Here is a 21,740-nt window from a genome sequence, read left to right as displayed (position 1 = left end):
ATAATTTTGGTTAAACATTTGGATTAGAAGGGGTAGTGGCCTTCTAATAAGAATTTATTTTATTTAAATAAATGTAAAATTATATAAAAATGAGGGTATTTACTCTCTTTATTTATAACCTATGGTCTCATTTGTTGATTTGAAGGAGTGATGACCTTCGGTTCATTGAAAAAAAATTGAAAATGATTTTAAAGGGATGAACCCCTCTTAGAAAATTCAGTGGCAACTTCAAACAATTTTGGATGGTAGGTTTAAGGTAAAAAGATTTTAAGTAGGACATGGATAACAACTGATAAGTTTGTTGACACCTGCAATACGTATTCAAGGCTAAAAAAATTGTTAACTTGTTTATATGGATGCAGATGGGGACTCTATCTTTACTTAATGTCTTTTTGGCTTAGAACTGTTGTCCGTCATTGGTGCACCTAAACCTTTTTCACTTTAGATACCACTACTCTTCACTATCCATTGTACAAAAACATTAGAATAATACCTCATTGTGACTGTAATGTGCAAAAATGAATCAAAGACTGAGTCATTTTTGTGCTTTTCATTGTCCCTTTTCTAGATCCAATTGTCTTTTGATGTTCTATTGTGTATAAGTATTATTTTAAAAACATCAACACACAAACACACACACACACACATATATATGATTCAAAAAGCATATCTATCATATTGTCCAAGTTACAGTCTTTTTGCGTACATCCTCTTGAGTTGCCCAATCCGGGAGCTTAACATTGGTTGTTGGTACCACATTTTTGCCAGAACGGGTAATCAAGAAAACCATCAGGTCAGATTCATCCAATTCCTCAATTTGAACCATAGCCACACTCGATTTCTTTTTGGCAGCACGTTCCTGTTTCTTTTGATCATATTCCAAATCTTTTGAACACTCCAATGGCCAATGCCCATCTCCCAAACAGAAAAGGCAGGTCTTTGGTCGATTAGGATCTCGGCCACCTCTTCCGCGGCCATGACTCCCTCCTTGCCTCATCCACCGGCTGGTCCTTGAAGAGGCACCTCTAATGCATGAGCGTGGGCCAACGACACCGCAGGCTCTTGTCCTATCTGTTGTGACTGCCATGTAGAAGAATCCTGACTCCTACGGCCACGACCATTGTAATAACAATCCAATGTATTATGGGTGTTGGCTGTGAAAATCGCACACCATTTTTGATTCATTGCACACTCTTGAGCGGCATGTCTCGGATTCAGCACTGAGTACACCATAGCTCCTTCAGACTTTATACAACCGAGAAGATTCCACCGATCCGGATGGAACAACTTTCCCTTGATGCTGGGTTTTTTTTCGAGGTGCTTCCTCCGACTCTTTCACCGAACCACTACTGCGTGAATCTGAGGATTTTGAGTTTGCACTCTCCAACTCCGAACTATCACTGCCACTTCCCTGAGATTTCTTGCGAACCTTTTTCTTTGATTTCCTTGGTGACTTCGTATCTTCTAAGGCTTCTCCTGCTACAACAGCCCGTGCAAGAACATTACCCAGTGGAGCGGTTACCTTATCCACTATTGCTATAGCAGTTCTGAGATCCTTATTCAGTCCTCGCAAAAAAAAAATCATTCAGCACCTCGGTTGTTGGCCGTTGTGCCTGAGGTACCCGCTGCAAAAGCATCCAAAACTTTGCAGCATAATCTTCCACTGACAAGGACTTTTGATGCAACGTCTGAAGCTTTTCCAAATGTTGAGGCACTTACTTTTCCATTCTAAATCAACGCAAGAACGCTCAGGAACCTTCAACATAAGTTTGAAAGTGAACATCAATATACTCTGACAACCATTTTGCATCTTTCCTGAAAGTGTGGACTCAAACAACGATTGTTGATGGAGAGGAACCATAGCTCCAGGATGATTCAACCCATACTCTTTATTAAATTGCCGCAAATGTGCATTAGGGTATTTCTTTGAGAGACCTTGAAAGCGACTATACTTAATTCAACCACCTGCCCACTGGTTGCACCATAGCCCCTTACTCAATTGTGCCCCCTCTTGGAAAGAGCTGCCAAAAAATAGGAGGTGGGAAAGATGGCGGTGAAACCCCAGGACTACTTACCGGAGTCGGTGGTGGAGCAACATGAGTGGGTGAGGGAGAGCGCACGATAGGAGGACGTAATTGACTACACGGAGTACGCCGCACATGCCAAATATGCCAACCATGACCGAAGCTTGGCAATGGAGACACATGTTCCTCAACCTGGGGTGTAGAAAAAACGAATTCATCCGAACTGCCTCTCTTCCGCCGTCTTCCCACAATTGGAACAATAGGGTCAGGAGGACCCTATGACCTAGTGCACATGCATGTTCACTACAGGTCACCCATTGCGCATTGTGGTTGCCAGATGTAATGCCTATAGCTCCACACTGGAGCAATAAGCACTACAGGAATGGCTACCCTCATGCTTTCTTACATTAGATAAACAACAATGTATAAGAAGACAATACACAAAAACAAAACACCATCTTCTTCATTGATATGTAACCGACCACAAGATTACATAAGAATGGTATATTGATTGATTAAGAGATATCCACAATGATTGGTATGCCCCCCAAATACACCCGCTGCTCCAGCGCATATCAGGAATGGTGCAAAACCCCGTTCTGTCCCATGATATCCCATGAAGAACTGTCCAAAGCCACATGAAGTCCTAGTCCGCAGTGTCTGAACATTCGCAGGACCATAGTGTGCGGCTTATGCCTTGCCAATCAAGGTTGGCAAAGACACATAGCCACAAATCCTGCAACCATGCGTCCACCCTTCTGAGAGCCATCTGTTGCGCAGGAGTGAAAGGAATGCACTGAAGCAAAGAAGCCATCATGGTGGCGAAAGCACACAAGAGAAGAGAAAAATGCAGAAACGCAACAGTGCGAAAGCTCTACAAACCGCAAACAAAGTATATGGTATCTGCTGCATGCACAAAACCACTCAGAAAGAGATCTCAAAATAGGGCATGCCACAGTGTCACAACCATCATATGCCTTTTTCCTCTTTTTAAGATTTCCTAGTAAATAATCCCCAATCACGATTAAGGTAGCTTCCGACTCTTGTACCATAGCAAATGGGCACTTAATAGTGGTAGGTGAAAAATAATGGCGAAGTTGGAAACCATTCACCAAAATAGCAATCACCTCCCCCCGTAAATCAGCCAAATAAAAAAAAGTAGACCCACATGACTTAAAGATCTAGAACGGCCCAAACCACCTTAATTTCAGCTTCCCGGGCATCTTCCCAAGTCGGGAGTTAAATACTAGAACCAACTGGACCCACAAAAATTGCCACGCATTAGGTCGATCATAGCCATTTCTTTCGCCAGGATTGCAGATCTTGCAACACCGCAAAACTGCACAATCGCTCTTCATCTAATTCTTGCAAAACATCCAAACGATAAACAACAAAATCCTTTGGAAGAAACCTATCCGCAATCAACATCTGCAAGCTTGGCACCATATGCTCCACTGGGGTAATTTCCTCCATACCAATGCCAATTTGAAAGGAGTTAGACCTGTTGCCACTTTATATGCCGTACGATAGGCCCATAATGCCGAAGGAAGTTTGACATCCCAATCTGTTCTATGCAGATTAGCTAGCTTTGTCAAGATGCGGACCAGTTGCTTATTAGTTGATTTTGCTTGCCCATTTGAATGAGGATCATATGGAGAAGACTTCTTGTGTAACACAATAGAATTGCAACATTCTCTCCATCACCTTATTCAAGAAATGTCTACCCCGATCACTAACCAACTCAATGGGACATCCATATCGGGAAAAAATATCCTTATATAATCACCCAACAACAGAAACCGTTGTATTATCTTTCAAAGTCCATGCTTCCACCCATTTAGTTGCATAATCCATGGCCATCAAAATATACCTATTACCAGTGCTAGCTGCTACTGGTTTAAAGGTTCCAATAAAATCCAATCCCCATTTCTGAAAAGGCTCCAAGGGTAATACTGGTTGTAAAGGCATTCAACCGTTGACAAACATCACAACATTGTACAAAATCCCTTGCATCTTGAAACAACGTTGGCCACCATAATCCATATTGTAGCACTTTCCATGCCGTGATCAAAGCTACAATGTGGCCCCAACAATGCATGTATGAACCTCCTCTAGAACCGATCCTTGCTCTTGTGGTAGGACACATCTTAGCAGAACAACATCCACCAGTGTACAATAATACAACTTCCCCATTATGATCCCAAAATTCTGGCTACGAATAGCCATTCGGCATCGTTGATGTCGTGACCAAAATAAAGGCATTTCTCCACTGTCGAGAAAATGAAACATCTCCTCATACCAGGTCCAGGGAATGCTGGGAATCATCTAGGATGATTGCGTAGCTGGAACCTCATCCACAACTACTACTGTCAAAATTAGGGACGCATCTGGAATTCATTCGCAACCCCCGTTGGTGGCTCGCCAGAATCAAGCCAGGACAGGTAATCAGCAACCGCATGCTGCACTTTGAGACGATGTATGACCTCAAAATCAAATTCTTGTAACAAGAGCACCCATATTGCTAATCTTCCTATCAAATTTTATTGGTGTACCAGATATAAGAGAGCCGAATGATCCACATAAAAGAAAAACCGCCGCCCGAGCAGATAATGGCGAAATTTCTTCACCGAGTAAATCATCCCTAAGCATTCTCTTTCTGTTACTGAATAATTTTTTTCTACGAGTGATAATCGTCTGCTCGCATAATAGACGGGTCAAAACCACCCTTGAGTTTGTTCATGCATCAGCACACTGCCAATAGCCCTGTCGAAAGCATCCACAAAAACATGAAAATCTTGACCTCAATTCCGACGAATCATGATAGGAGCTTTGGACAGCTGAATTTTTAATCTCCTATAGGCGAGATCACATTCGTGGGTCCATTTAAAAACTTTGGCATGTGATTCCTGATTAATAGGGATTGCCAAATGTGCTACAAACCGCTAGTACCTCCCATGCCATCGAGCTTGTCCCAGAAATACTACACACTGCTTTGGATTTGCTGGCGGAGGTGCTTTCATAATTGCTACTATTTTATCTGGATCCATTGAATACCGTCCTCAAAAATTACATGGGCCAACAATCTACCACTCTGCACTGCGAATGCACATTTTAGAGGATTTAAACTAAATTTCACCTCTCTACATTTCATAAAACATAACCGCAATTGCTTCAAATGCTCTACTTACGCTCCAAAGACACTGAGGTCATCCAAAAATCTTCACATGAAATCTGTCAAGTAAGGACCAAAAATTTGAAATGTATCCCTTTGAAAAGTTGAGGGCGCATTTCGTAAGCCGAAGCATGCGAAAATGCCCCATGCTGTAATAGAGGTTGATTTAGCCTGATCCCCGTCAGCCATTCGAATTTCATTATATCCACTAAACCCATCCAGAAAAGAATACATCTCATGCCCTGCCACATCATCCAAAATAGAATCCAAAAATGGAAGCAAAAAAGGGTCTAGAACAATAGCTGCATTCAGCTTCCTATAATCCACACAAATTTGAATTTTCTTGTTTTTCTTTGGTACCACCACAATCGGAGAAATCCATTCTGGGTTATCAATAGGGGTAATAAATCCCACTTGGAACAAGCGATCAATTTCCACCTTGACTTGCTTGGCCACATTCGGATTCATCCTATATGAATGCTGCTTCACACTGCATCTGGTTTCAAATGAATCTTATGTTGATAAAACCTTGGATCCAATCCTTTCATATTTGCATACTCCCATGCGAAAACATACTTAAATTCTATCAACAAATTAATCAGGTCCCGTCGGAAACTTGCCTCAAGTCGTCTACTGATATGGATTGGCTTAGACTCCTCTGGAGCTCCTAGAAAGAACGTCTCCAGTTCATCCTCCTTCATCCTTGTTACTTGACTCATCTGTGCTTCAAACTCACGTTCTTGCCTAATAATCTCCTCCAATGGTTCGGGCATAGGCAAGGCTTTTTCTTGCCACCATGGCACTGCCATTTCTTGATCCCATAAAGACTTCCCCTTTGAAATCATAGAAACATCTGCAAGATAAAGAGAAACTAAATCCTAGTTAGCCTTCAGGAATTGCTCCTCTTCATTCTCTTCTAATCCTTCCACCATATTCACTATCTCTGCTATCATAGGCCATGATGCCTGAACTGGTTGTCTGCATTTTTTCAACATCACCCAGACCTTCCTGCGACCCTTTTTAACTGTCAATATGCTTGCCTCCCAATTATGCTTTACCCTAGCCTGGTGTAACCATGGTCTCCCCAAAATAATATGATCATCCTGACTATAATCCTCAATATTTAACAACACTAACGAAACAACAAAGGACAAACTAGCCACATCCAGCACAATGCCTCGGAGCAATCCTACTGGCTGTACACTTCTCTGATCCGCCATGCAAACTACAAAGGGAGTAGGTTCCCAATCACTAAGATCAAAGCGCTCACAAGCCGCTTGAGTAATAATATTCACTCCCGCATCTCCATCTAATAGGACTTTGTTGATATACATTCCATTATGTCTTATTGAAAGATCTGGAATGCGTGTATTTGTAATCCTAGTTGTCAGAAACAAGACTGAATCATCCCGCTCACCTTCAGCTGCCTCAACATCAACTTCCATCTCATTCATTTCTTTGAACTTTTGACTCATCAAAAATTTGTAAAAATTTGAAACTAATTTCCATAACAATCCCAATCGTACTTGTAATGGTGATTCTAGAGCCTCCTTCCAAACAGAATCCCAATTATCTTCTTCCATGGTATTTTCCCTTTTTATGACTTTCTTCTCCAAAGAGGTCGCCGATGGTCCTGATGATTGCAATGGTGGTACTGAATGTGGCATCGGAGTTACAGTCTTTTTGTGTACATCCTCTTGAGTTTCCTCATTCGGGAGCTTAACATTGGCAGTTGGTACCACATTTTTGCCAGAATGAGTAATCAGCGAAACCACCGGGTCAGATTCATCCAATACCTCAATCTGAACCATAGCCACACTCAACTGCTTTCTGACAGCATGTTCCTGTTTCTTTTGATATTATTCCAAAGCTTCTGAATACTCCGACCGCCAATGCCCATCTCCCAAAAAGAATAGGTAGGTCTTGGGTCGATTAGGATCTCGACCACCTCTTCCACGACCGCGACCCCCTTCTTGCCATTGTCCATCGGCTGGTCCTTGAGAAGGCACCTCTGATGCATGCGCATGGGCCAATGCCATCGCAGGATCTTGTCCTAAACTGTTGTGACTGCCACATGTAGAAAAATCCCAACTCCTACGGCCACGACCATTGTAATAACAATCCACTGTATTATGGGTGTTGGCTGTGCAAATCGTACACCATTTTTGATTCATTGTACACTCTTGAGCGGCATGTCCCGGATTTCGGCATTGAGTACACCATGCCTCCTTTATACTTTTACCACCGCAGAAGATTCTGCCGATCCCGATGGAACACCTTTCCCTTGACGCTGGGATTTTTTCCGAGGTGCTTCCTCCGACTCTTTCACCAAACCACTGTTGCCTGAATCTAAGGATTTAGAGTCTGCACTCTCCGACTCTAAACTGTCACTACCACTTCCCTGAGATTTACGACGATGAGATTTCTTGCTATCTTTTTTCTTTGATTTCATTGGTGACTCCGTATGTTCTAAGGCTTCTCTTGCTACAACAGCCCATGCAATAACATTATCCAGTGGAGTGGTTACCTTATCCAATGTTGCCATAGCAGTTCTGAGATCCTTATGCAGTCCTCACAAAAAATAAGCATTCAACACCTCAGCTACTAGCCGTTGTGCCTGAGGTACCCGCTGCAAAAGCATCCGAAACTTTGCAGCATAATCCTCCACTGGCAACAACTTTTGATGCAACGTCCGAAGCTTTTCCAAATGTTGAGGGACCATCTGTTTTGTTCTAAATTGATGCAAGAACACTTTGGAACCTTTGGCATAAGTTTGAAAGTGATCATCAAGATTGACAACCATTTTGCAGCTTTCCCTGAAAGTGTGGACTCCAAACCGATTGTTGATGGAGAGGAACCACAACGCCAGGATGATTCAACCCATACACTTTATTAAATTGCCGTAAATGTGCATCGGGGTCTTCCTTTGAGTGACCTTGAAAGTGACTATACTTAATCTGACCACCCGACCTGGTTGCACCATAGCCCCTTGCCCAACTATGCTCCCTCCTGGAAAGAGCTACCAAACAATAGGAGGCGGGGATGATGGCGGTGAAACCCCGGGACTACTTACCGGAGTCGGTGGTGGAGCAACATGAGTGGGTGAGGGAGAGTGCACGACAGGAGGACATGACTAAATACGCGGAGTACGCTATGCGCGCCGAATACGCCAACCATGACCCGGGCTTGGCGACGGAGACACATGTTCCTCAGCTTGGGGTGTAGAAAAAATGAATTCATCCGAACCGCCTCTTTTTTGTTGTCTTCCCATGATTGGAAAAATAGGGTCAGGAGGACCCTGCAACCAAGTGCGCATGGATGTTCACAGCAGGTCGCCCATTGTGCATCGTGGTTGCAAGATGTAATGCCTATAGCTCTGCAGTGGAGCAATAAGCACTACGGGAATGGCTGCCCTTATGCTTCCTTACATTAGATAAACAACAACGTATAAGAAGACAGAATAGAAGACAATACACAGGAGCAGAACACCATCTTCTTCATTGATATGTAACCGAACACAAGATTACATGAGAATGATATATTGATTGATTAAGAGATATCCACAATGACTGGTATGCCCCCCCCCCCCCCCCCCCGCAAATACACCCGCTGCTCCAGCGCAGATCGTGAACGGTGCAAAACTTGTCATATCCCATGAAGAACTGTCCAAAGCCACATGAACTCTTAGTTCGTTGTGTCTAAACATCCGCAAGACCGTAGTGTGCGGCTTATGCCGCTGTAACACACAAAGTGTGCATCGGTATGTGTCTTTAGAGTAAAAGTAATGCATATAAATATAGCTTAATGTGTGCATGCATGCATGTGTGTGTGTGTGTGTGTGTGTGTGTGTGTGTGTGTGTGTGTGTGTGTGTGTGTGGGTGGGTGGGTGGGTGGGTGTGTGTGTGTGTGTGTGTGTGTGTGTGTGTGTTACCAAGCACTAAGCAAACTTTATAGAGTGAATGGGTGGGTGGGTGTGTGTGTGTGGGTGTGTGTGTTACCAAGCACTAAGCAAATTTTATAGAGTGAATGGAAAAACTGATTGAGATGCATATATAGCACACACGCGTACACACACACACACACACACACACACACACACACACACAAAGCCAGCAAGACAAGGGCTAGAGGCCATGAGCCAGTCTGAACTAAGCTCAGGGGTTGCCTATAAAAGGGAGAAAGGTTGGGAGGTTGGAGCGGTTCTTGACACCCTCGTCTCATAGTGCTATCAAAGCTAAGTGAAGCAAAGAAAGTTATGGTTCTATTTTTAGTAGCTTGCATGTGTATTTGTGGTGGAGAAGGGGACTTGAGCTTAAACGCGATGAGTATGACCGCTTGGGGGAAGAGAGAAGGTCAAAGGGACCTACACCAAACTCTTCTATCTATGTCTCATTGCATGCGCAAGGTCTTAAGGAAGGGAATTTTTTTCTATGGTGACTACAGTTGCACTATCTCTCTCTCCCTTTGATCTCAACGAAGCCTGTAGACAATATCATCGATAGGTTTTTTTGAGCTTTATTTCATCTACGGAAATCGTTGGGGTTAGGAATTTTTTTAAAATCCTTAAAGTCCAATAGAGTGCGTGCCCACCCCCGGCCACAGCCCCGCTATACAATTGTGAAGCACTTTCGATTGTTCAACAAGACTTTAAGACTTTCGGGTGCATCAATTTTTGACCTTGATATAATAGAATTTTCTATACAATTATCTATTTGAGTCCTTGGAACATTTCAAAGGGCTTCTTGATCCTTAAAAGGTCATTCTACCGAGGATCTTCTTTACCTTGAAGTTCTTCCATAGCTTTGATGAAACTTCTTCAAATATACAACAAAGAGGTTTTGTTTTCCTTGAAGTGAACACAATCATATTCGTCAAGTATTGGCAAATTTCACGAATGGATGCTAACTTTTGGAGTTCGCAGTCGACATCAACACATGATTACAAATTTATCATATCGATTTAGCAAGGCTAGTCAATTTTGTTCGCGATTTCTCATAGATGGTTACCGTTTGGTTTTGACAGACAACTTTTCCTATAAGGTACATCTTTTCCCTGGCTAGCAGAAAATCCTGCATTAGTTTTGCATGATATTGTCCCACAATCACCCACTCTCACAAAGTGTGATCATGCAGCAAAACAACATGGTCAGATGATAGCATCAAATTTCTTGACATCCAAGAGTTTAGAGCACTGCAAAAACATATGCCTATTTTAGAGTCTAATCTTCCACATTTGAATGCGGATATCACTAAGATGTCTGATATGCTTGTTGTTAAGGCGGTTACACCGCTAGCGGAAGCTAAATAGCAAGAACTCAACCAACAACAGAATTTGTCAGACGAGGACGAAGCTTGACCCGCAGGCGCATGGAAACAACTAGGTGGGTGTCAAATCACCTACTCGACCTTCTAATGACAATCACTACTAAGGAAATCAAATCTAAGTTCTAAAATACGCAAGTGACTGAAATCCGTACTACGAACGAATGCTATACGAAACAGGATCTAGAATCATTGAATCGATCTCAAACTCAAGGGGAAGTCTATACACTAGGTAAGAACAACACCCTAAAGACTTGAACTGCAAAATCAACCTATAACCACTCCGTGCGGTAAACGCGTATGAAGACAGGCCGAAAAATACAGGTGACCGAAACTTGACCCCGATGGTACTAATGTGTAGCTCTATTCGTTGTGGTTCTATAGATATGCTGCACGCTCTATTCCGACACACGAGTTGGAAGAAAACTCACACTGAAGCTCGTAGGAACTTACCACACGTAGAAGCCGATAGCGCGCACTCTTGGTATCTGTGCGTAGCTCTCACCGTTGCTAACACAATGGCGGTGTCGCTTCTCCAATGGCGGCCCCGTAGCTCGCGTAGCAAGAAGATAAGACTCTCTCTCTCTCTCTCTCTCTCTCTCTCTCAGACACAGTCACGGCGCTCAAAAACTCACTTTGATTAATTGAATCTTCCTTAGGTTACAAAACTTTGGCTTATATACCTCAGCCTTGGAGGTGAGAACATCTCTAATTATTTACATCAACAGGTGAAATTACTTCGGGATTACAAGCTGGAAACTCAATTGAGTCCCGTTACTTAATGAATGGCTCAAATCAAAATTAATGTCGGAAAGACATTTATTACAATCAATGGTTACAAAATGATGGGTGTGAGCAAAAATGTGGGTGTGATCCTCTGCTGGCTCAACACTCCCCCCCTCCGCGTTCATGTCGTCCCTGACATGACTTTTAGACTTGATCAATAGAGTCCTGTCGTCTTGAGCATCTGCAAATGTGTTGAGCCAGTAGAGGATCACACCCACATTTTTGCTCACACCCATCATTTTGTAACCATTGATTGTAATAAATGTCTTTCCGACATTAATTTTGATTTGAGCCATTCATTAAGTAACGGGACTCAATTGAGTTTCCAGCTTGTAATCCCGAAGTAATTTCACCTGTTGATGTAAATAATTAGAGATGTTCTCACCTCCAAGGCTGAGGTATATAAGCCAAAGTTTTGTAACCTAAGGAAGATTCAATTAATCAAAGTGAGTTTTTGAGCGCCGTGACTGTGTCTGAGAGAGAGAGAGAGAGAGAGAGAGAGAGAGAGTCTTATCTTCTTGCTACGCGAGCTACGGGGCCGCCATTGGAGAAGCGACACCGCCATTGTGTTAGCAACGGTGAGAGCTACGCACAGATACCAAGAGTGCGCGCTATCGGCTTCTACGTGTGGTAAGTTCCTACGAGCTTCGGTGTGAGTTTTCTTCCAACTCGTGTGTCGGAATAGAGCGTGCAGCATATCTATAGAACCACAACGAATAGAGCTACACATTAGTACCATCGGGGTCAAGTTTCGGTCACCTGTATTTTTCGGCCTGTCTTCATACGCGTTTACCGCACGGAGTGGTTATAGGTTGATTTTGCAGTTCAAGTCTTTAGGGTGTTGTTCTTACCTAGTGTATAGACTTCCCCTTGAGTTTGAGATCGATTCAATGATTCTAGATCCTGTTTCGTATAGCATTCGTTCGTAGTACGGATTTCAGTCACTTGCGTATTTTAGAACTTAGATTTGATTTCCTTAGTAGTGATTGTCATTAGAAGGTCGAGTAGGTGATTTGACACCCACCTAGTTGTTTCCATGCGCCTGCGGGTCAAGCTTCGTCCTCGTCTGACAAATTCTGTTGTTGGTTGAGTTCTCGCTATTTAGCTTCCGCTAGCGGCGTAACCGCCTTAACATTTGGCGCCGCTGCCGGGGACGAGAGCCCTAAGTAGGTGACCTTAGACTAATCCTACGAGGTGAGTCGTATAAACTAATTTGTATACTTTAGTTAGAAAAGATCTAGGAGTGGTGGACTCCGAAGGTCTCGAGAGATACTAGGAAGTGGGGTATTCCTGGGTCTTCCGTGTTGACAGTATTTTTAGTTTAGCTTAGATTAGATTATTTTTTATGGTGTTTAAGTGGTTGTTGACATAAAAAGCATTTGCTACTCCTTGTGTGGTAGTAAATCTCTTTATATTTTCAATTGCAAAAAATCCATTTTATGATTAGAAGTAGCTTAGGTAGGGCCTGATTTGATCCTGATCTAGAGCTATCAATTGGTGTTCTATTTGCTTGATGTGTTTGATTGCATGTTAGATCACTGAAAAAGTCGCTTTGGTAGTGAAATATGCAATAAACAAAGTTCAGAAAAATTTTCTGTGTAACTGATTGTTGCTGAGCACTTAAAAGAGCTATTGGAAGAGTTCTGTGCTGAAAAACTGGAAATCTGCAACTTTAGACATCATACGCGTATGATGTCTTAGGACCTAAACAGAGACTAAAATGGAAAATTTGACATTGCCAGAGTGTTTAGAAGGGGGGTTTTACCCTAAGATCAACTTAAAACAAGAGCATTAACACTCAAAGAAACCCAAAAAGACAAGTCAGAGAGCAAAAAAACGCAAAGAACAAGAAATTTTGATTCAGATCTTGTTTTTACATTCAAACCTGACAAAAACACTTGAAACTCAATTATAAACATTGGAGAAGGCTTAAAACCAAAAATAGTCAAAATCTGGGACAAAAGACATCATACGCGTATAATGTCTTTTGGCACTTCCACTGCTTATTTTTGAAATCTGACCTGACAAGATTGTTACAAACACTGTAGAAAGCATAAATATCAAGTTTGGACCCAAATTCATGAAAAAGACATCATACGCGTATGATGTCTTTGACCTAATTTTGGACATATTTTGATACTTTGCCAACACAGATCCATTGTAATAGCTATCTAGAGGCTATATTTCAAGTTTCATCCCATTTGGATAACAATTGACCCAAAAACAAGTCAAAAGCAGAAAAGTGCCAAGAAAATCCTGAACTAGCCATAACTTGCTCAAACAGAGTTCAAACTGAATTTTGTGAGTGAACAGAGCATAAAGGGGCTACTGAGAGTGAGCATAACCAAAATAGTCTAAATCTGTGAAAAAAGACATCATACGCGTATAATGTCTTTTTCAGCATAACTGCAACAAAATTCTCACTTGATGAAACAGAAGTTGTCCAACTGACAAGATTAAACAATTGACCAAGTATCAATCAGTTTGGATCAATTCTGACCACAAAAACTTGAGGAAAACAAATTGCCGAGACGGAAAAGTTAAAGTCCTTCAGGGGAATTGATGAATTTGAGATCGGGCAGGAATCTCCGGAATAATCAACCAAAGCAAGGGGAACCAGCAAGTGTCATATCAACCGAGGGAAGTGTAAACCAAAGTTGGGTGCAACCATTAGAGCCGATCTTTGAAAGAAGTGTCTCTGATACTTCTTCGGAGAGGTCTTACGAGATTTTCACCGAACACTCGAACAGGAACAACAAAGAAAATATGGCAGCAGGATCATCAAACCCTTCCGCCACAATGAAGCTACTGTTCATAAAATATCAGTACGACAATGAGCAAGGTGCAAAGATCTACAAAGATGGAATGGACCGCTATTGTGTAAAGATAGAAGAAAGACCTAGTGAGTTCAAGGACTTAGTGCCTGTGAGCTATAGCAGAGATAGATATCTAGATGACGAGGGTACCATGTACTTGGTAGTCCTAAATCCTAACATTGTGGACAAGTGGGGATTGATGGGCACCAAAGCCAAAATAGATGAAGAACTCGAGGAGAAAGCACCAATAATGAACTTCCCTAATGCGAGGTTAAGAAGAGAGAATGAAACTACAAGGATCAACACTGATAACATCTATGTGGGGCTATACAAATATAATAATGGGGAGCAAGATCTCTATTATAAATGTGAAGAACCCTACACCGGAGAGTTGACAGACAAAAAAAGACTCTATGTCTTTACCTACACAGAGGGATCGGAAGTGAAAATTGTCGCTTACGATAAGTATGGCAGGCAATACTCAACAATGGGCAAGAAAGAATTAGAAGGATATACATACTTTGGGGGACCACTACATCAGTATTATGTTACTTCTAGCTCACATAGACCAGCACCAACAACTGGAGTGCAAAACTCAATTACAACAGGAGGACAAAGAACTCCGGTTGCTGACTCTTTCAGTCAACCTTGGGACTCGAAGCCCGGACCAATGGGATCATTACATTCCAGAGAGTCAATGGATACGAATCGAGGTAGTGCAGTTCCAATCCCCACGTATACCACTCCAGGTCCAAGGTTCGAAGCGGAACCATCACATTTACCTCCCAGTAGTAGATTCAGGGCGGAGGAACCGACAAGGGTAACCCATGAAGTCCATGATGCTAGAGAAAGCTTTAGCCGAGACACAGGAGCAATGAGATTGGTAGCAGATCATAGACGTATGAGACCATCTCAAGTAGCCAAGTGTATGCCAAAGAAGTATGGTGGTTCAGGAGATCCGTATACACATGTGTCACTCTTTAAGCAAGTCTTAAGAGCTGAGCAGATAACAGATTTCCATACACAATACGAGGGATTTGGTCTTACTCTAGAAGGTACTGCATTGACATGGTTTCAACCAATGAACATAGGGGGATTCCATGACATTGACCATTTTCTAAGAGAGTTTGCTGAGGAATTCTCAAAACGAGGGATTAAGCACAATACGGTCTCACAAATATATGCTTTTAAACAGAGAGAACACGAAAAAGTGAAGGAAGCTTCACTTCGCTTCAAACAATACATTGAGAGATGTCCAGTACGTGAACGACCACAAGATGACAGACTATCTGTTCTCTTTATTGAGGGACTGAAGAACGACACTCTCAAGAAGGACTTGCACTTGAAAGCTTGTACAAGTTTCGAGCAAGTAACGAGAGAGGCATTGTACTTAGTGGATAACTATACGGTTTATGGAGAGGTGTCAGCTGATACAGATTTTGCATCCAGTAGCTCCTCCTCCGTAGCGAGCGAGACTACCACTAAAAAGAATGTTCAAACAACAACCATGCCAAATGTAGAGCAAATGATAGAAGATGCTCTAAAAAGGATGGCACCATACCAAAAACCATTGCCAAAACCACTGAAATGGTGTGCGATTGAGCAAAAATGGACAAATCATCCAACAGACGAGTGTTATTACAACAAAGGGTATGTAAGGGAGCGCCAGTATGCACCTCCTGCTCAATTAGCACCACCTCAGATACATCCAGTACCTCGATACCCAACGGGAAGTGTACCAGGACCTATGGGGATAGAAAGACCGCAACCGGTGTTGGGACAACAACCACCTTTACCAGGAGCAAGACCAGTGAGCATTAGATATGCACCAACCTTAGAGAATCAGGAAGAACAAGCCTTAGTGCCTGTTCAAGCCTATTATGAAGAATCTGGTGCACACATGTCTCCAACTATGTATTACCCACCAGAAGAACCCAAACAACCAGAACCATGGGGCATGATTGGGAATGTTGGAATACCAACAATTACAAGTGCTTCTGATGAAGAGAGATACAATTTGGACGCAAGAACATTGATGTTCATAGCTCATGGAGGGTTAACAGGACAAAGACCATCCTATCCACAAAGGAAGAATCAAGTGGGACCAAGACCAGCACTAGGACCCTGTTACAAGTGTGGAGGTGACCATCTGATGAATGTTTGCCCACATACGGAAATCATTAGAATTAACGCTTATTGCACTGAGTGTGGGGTTACTCACTTGATTGAGGATTGTTCAAAGAATCCAAACAAAATGCAAAAGACGACATTGAATATGTTAGAAACTATTCCTACCAGCAGTGGGTCTGAAAATAAAACTCTGATACCAACGCAAGTTGTTACTAGAGCTCAAGCTAAGAAAACCACTAGAGAACCTGAGAATGAAAAGTTAGCGACTGAAGTGGTTAGTCAAGGACCGCGGAGTCAGAAAAACACATGGAAAGCTAGAAAAGCACGCATGAAGTTGAGAAAAGAACGTGAGGACGCTATTCTAGCTGAGGAACTGAAGCAAACTAAAGCTAGATTAGAAAAACTTGAGAGTCAAAACGGGAAACGAGAGATGAGCCCGGAAAGAACGAAACAAAAGAGTATCAAAGAAACAACGAGCTTAAGCTCAGGGGGATCAGTGCTAGTCGACAAAGTACATGAACCATTGGACGCACTGATGAGAGCTTACGAAGCTAGGTTAAAGAACAACCAAACACAAGAACAGAGGTGGATGACATACCCAAACGCAGAATTGGAAAAGCAGAGACTTGAAATGTGCCAGAGAATGATCGAGACTGCACAAGCCTTATTAGAACCACCAAAAGAAACAATGAATTGTGGGAAGGAAAACCCAATTCAGCAAGAGACTATCGTTTCACGGGTAGCTGAAAAGACTCCCAGTGCACAAAAGCCTGAAAATACACAAAAGGATAACCGCATAGTATTGAACACAACCGATCAGGAGATAGAGAGTTTTCATCCAGTCATACAGAGGATTTACGGAAAAGATGAGGATTACAATGAATTTTGGAAACAAGTGAGAGAGGCAAACTTTGCAAACGAGCTAAGTTGCCAAGCTAATCAGACAAATTGGGAAAAGGACATCAGGAATCCTCCCATAGTGGAATTTGAGGCACGATCTCAAGTGGACTTGGATCTGCAATCTTACTGGGGAGATGGGGGCTCTGTTAGAACAATGGAGAGCAAACCTCATTCACTGAAAACCTTACCTTCATACTTAGGAGAGTATGAAGCAAAATCCGAGATTAGAGCACTTCCCTCACGAAAAATCTCATCAAAAAAAGTCATGGACTCGCAAGGATTGATAGAGATTTTGTCAACACCAGTGACATGCACTATCACTCTAGCTGAGCTTTTGACGGTAAGACCACATATGTGGACCACTGTAGGAAAATGCTTGGAGAAATTCGGGATAAAAGATCCAACATCGAGATTGCAAGAGAGCATAGAGGAGCTGAGCAAGCCACAAAAGAACGCTAAGCCTGTACCCTTAAACAAGGTCGGAGAGTATTGCGAAGGTGAAGAGGGGAATACAACCTTACCAGTTGAATTCCACGGAGTGAAGACGATGGCAATACTAGACAGCGGAGCAGGGGTAGCCATTGCTACAAAAGAAATCTGGAAAAAATGGGGGAAACCAGCAATAAGGAAGACTAGGTTGAAACTCCAATTAGCAGATGGACACATGGAGAAACCTATGGGGTTATTAGAGAAAGTTGTAGTGACTTCTTGCGGCATTGAATACGAACATACTTTTGCTATTGTCGATTTTGGCAAGGAGAATAACTATGATATCATACTGGGAAGACCATTCATGAGACAGTTGAAAATGGTCCAAGATTGGGGCTACGATCACATATACTTGAGAAATATGGAAACCACTACACGTGTGAACCTGAAAGACCATAGCTACAAAGATGTGAACCGAACACCGGTAGAGGAGTTTGATTCAGCTACTTTGGCGGGATCCGAATTTCCAGCTTGGTTAGGTAAACCCAAGGAGTTATGGATGTGTGGAGCTTCGAGATGTGGAAGTCTAACGAGAGAAGAAGATGTTTTAGAGAGGGCTATCGAAGACGAAACTTATATAAGAGAACCCTTTCCAGAGGATACGTTTGAACCATTAGAGTGGACACACATTCTAGCAACCTTAGATGTTTGTGCAATTCCGGATGGTCCCACAACGAAATTTTGCGACAAGGACGGGTACGACGTGGTTCCGTATTTCATGTTGAGAACTGTACTCGAAAAAGAAACTGAAAAGAACGATACACTGGAAAAGGAAGATGAAGAGGAGGTGTTTCACGACATTACCGATCATCCAGAGTGGGGAAATGAAGCAGACAACGAGTCAACGGACAATTCAAGCGGAAACGAAGAAACTATAATGGATGTCCGATTTTATGATTTTCCGAACCAAACTAAACAACGCCAGAAACACTATAGAGCAAAGAAAAAAACAAAAGGGGTTAGAACCAATCCGATGACTAGAATAAGAGGAAAAAATCAATTCCTAATGCTAGTAAAGGCTGAAGATTGTGTTAAGGATAAGATTTCTGGAAGAATGAGAGGCAGTGATCAAAAGAGCTTACGAAAAGACAAAAGAGGCTCAAGAAATCAAGTTCAAAAGAATGGAACGAAAACTGAAACAGAAAAATCAGAAAAGAACAAGCGCAACAGAAATACACGGAGTCCAAGTTAGAACGTAGAAACAAGTACAGAGAGCTCAAGAAAACTCTGAAGGAAGTTTGGACGACAGAAATTGAGAGTGGAGAGGACGAAAACGTCAAAATCAAGGAAAACATGGATGTTCCCTCTCACTATAGGAAATTCACAATAGAGGATAGGAAGGTGATATTAACCCCACCTATTCGAGAGAGGAGGAGAACGAATCTTATGACGGACCGGAGGATGCAAAAAAAGTTGATTTAGCAGCTCCAGGTGAGCCACCTAGACCGGTCTACATAGCCACAGATTTGTCTCCAGGCGAGGAAGAGAGACTTTTGAGTCTTCTCAGAGAGTATAGGGATGTGTTTGCATGGTCTTATAAGGACTTAAAGGGAGTTGACCCATCGATATGCCAACACTCAATCCCACTGAAACAAGACGCAAAGCCTAGCAGACAGAGACCATACACATATAATGATACTTTTGCTAAGCGAATCAAGGAAGAGATAGATAAGCTAATGGAAGCTGAATTCATATACGAGATTGAACACACCGATTGGGTATCTCCGATTGTGGTAGTACCTAAGAAGAACGGAAAACTCCGAGTGTGTGTCAACTTAAAGAAAGTGAATGCTGCAACAATCAGGGACAATTATCCCCTGCCGATAACTGATCATGTTCTAGAGCGTGTATCAGGGAAAACAGCATACTCCTTTCTTGATGGTTTTTCAGGATATAACCAGCTAGCCATAGCACCAGAAGATCAACATAAAACAGCTTTTGCAACGGAGTGGGGAATTTATGCTTATCGGGTTATGCCTTTTGGTTAACCAATGCTCCCGCAACCTTCCAGAGGCTGATGACGCATGCTTTCAAAGAATACTTAAGGTTGTTTCTAGAAATATACATGGATGACTTATGTGTACATTCTCTTCTGAGAGATGAGCATCTAGAACACCTAAGAAAAGTATTTGAGAAATGTAGGACATATCGCATTTGTCTCAATCCTGAGAAATGTGTGTTTATGGTCCGACAGGGCAGAATTCTGGGACATATTGTCTCACAAAACGGAATATCCACGGATTTAGAGAAGATAAAGGTTATAGTGGATATGCCTAGACCAACCAATGCGAAACAAGTACAGAGCTTTATGGGACATTGCGGATATTATAGACGATTCATTTACATGTACGCTATAATAGGCCAACCACTTTACAGGCTAATAGTGAACTTTGAATGGACAGAGGAGTGTGAGGAATCGTTCAAGAAATTGAAAGAGGCACTCATTACTGCTCCAGTCTTGAAATCACCAGATTGGGAGAAGATATTCCATGTGCATATAGATGCTTCGGCATATGCAATAGGATGTATTCTGGCTCAACCAGAAGAAGGAAACATGGATTTTCCTATCTGTTACGCCAGTCGACAGCTCAACAATGCAGAGAAGAATTACACCACAACAGAGCGAGAAGGATTAGGAATGATCTATGCTGTGAAGAAATTTCGGCATTATCTTCTAGCCAACAAGTTTGTGTTTTTTACGGATCACCAAGCCTTGCTCTACCTAGTGAATAAACCATGCAATACCGGGAGAATAGTGAGATGGTTCATTATCTTACTGGAATTCGACTTCACGGTAGTAGTAAAGAAAAGAAAAACACATCTTAGAGCTGATCATCTTTCGCGATTGACGAATGGAGAAGACCCTATAGGAGTAGATGACGACATGCCAGACGCGTACTTGTTCAACATAGAAATGATACCGAGGTGGTCTCAAAATGTCGTTAACCTATTAACCTATGGAGGAGAGTTCGATAGAAGAGAATATAACCTGAAACATATTGCTATTCAGCAATCCAAGAATCTTCAATTGGTTGCAGGAAGGTTGTATCAATTGGGAAATGATCATGTTTTACGACTATGCATCAATCCTGAGGAATATAGTATATATCTGCGCGAAGCACATGTTCAGGAATGTGCATTTCATTGTTCAAGAAGGAACACATATAGAAATTTGTTACAATTGGGAATCTATTGGCCAGGAATGAAAGAAAGCGTACATGAATATGTCACTGTATGTATTGTATGTTCATCAAAACCACCAGCCGAGTATTCGACATTATATCAAATAATGATTGCTCCAGAATGGAGTCAGTATATTGTTGAATATCTCACAAATAGAACTTTCCCAGAAGGAATGTCAAAAGCTCGTCAGAAATCTGTAGAGACAGAAGCTAGAGAGTACGCTTTAATAGGAGATCACCTCTATAAGAGAGGTAAAGACAACCAGCTTAGGATTTGCGCATCAGAGTCTGAGTATGTGATAATCCTGGAGCAAGCTCATGGAGGAGTAGGTGGAGGCCATTTCTCAGGTGATAAGACAGCAAAACTTGTCTTAGCCGCAGGAATATGGTGGCCAACATTACATATGGACGCTGAGGAATACGTTAAACGGTGTGATGACTGTCAGCGGACCAAAGTACCACTTAAAAGAGATGATATGCCGCTTAGACCAATGATGGGGGCAAGAGCTTTTGCAAAATGGGGGATTGATTATGTCGGACCCATTTCACCTCCTGCATATAAGACTCATGCACAATACATCATTGTGGCTACAGACTATCTAACAAAGTGGGTCGAAGCAAAGGCAACTCAAAAAGCAGATGCCAGGACCACGGCACAATTTCTATATGAATACATCTTTGTACGATATGGATTGCCAATAGAAATTGTGAGTGATTGAGGCACACATTTTATAAATGAAGTGATAAAGATCCTTCTAGATGAATTCATGGTAATCCATAGGAAATCAGCCCCATATCATCCACAAACAAACGGACAAGCTGAAGCAACAAACAAAACCATATGTACGGTCCTCACGAAGATTGTATCTGAGTCGAGAACTGACTGGGACCAAAAGTTACATTCAACATTATGGGCATAT

This window comes from Adiantum capillus-veneris, chromosome 24 (genome assembly GCF_014529385.1).
Source record: "Adiantum capillus-veneris isolate H3 chromosome 24, ASM1452938v2, whole genome shotgun sequence".
Taxonomy (NCBI): Eukaryota; Viridiplantae; Streptophyta; class Polypodiopsida; order Polypodiales; family Pteridaceae; genus Adiantum; species Adiantum capillus-veneris.
The sequence above is the reverse complement of the archived record's forward strand: the minus strand, read 5'-3'. Positions refer to the sequence as shown.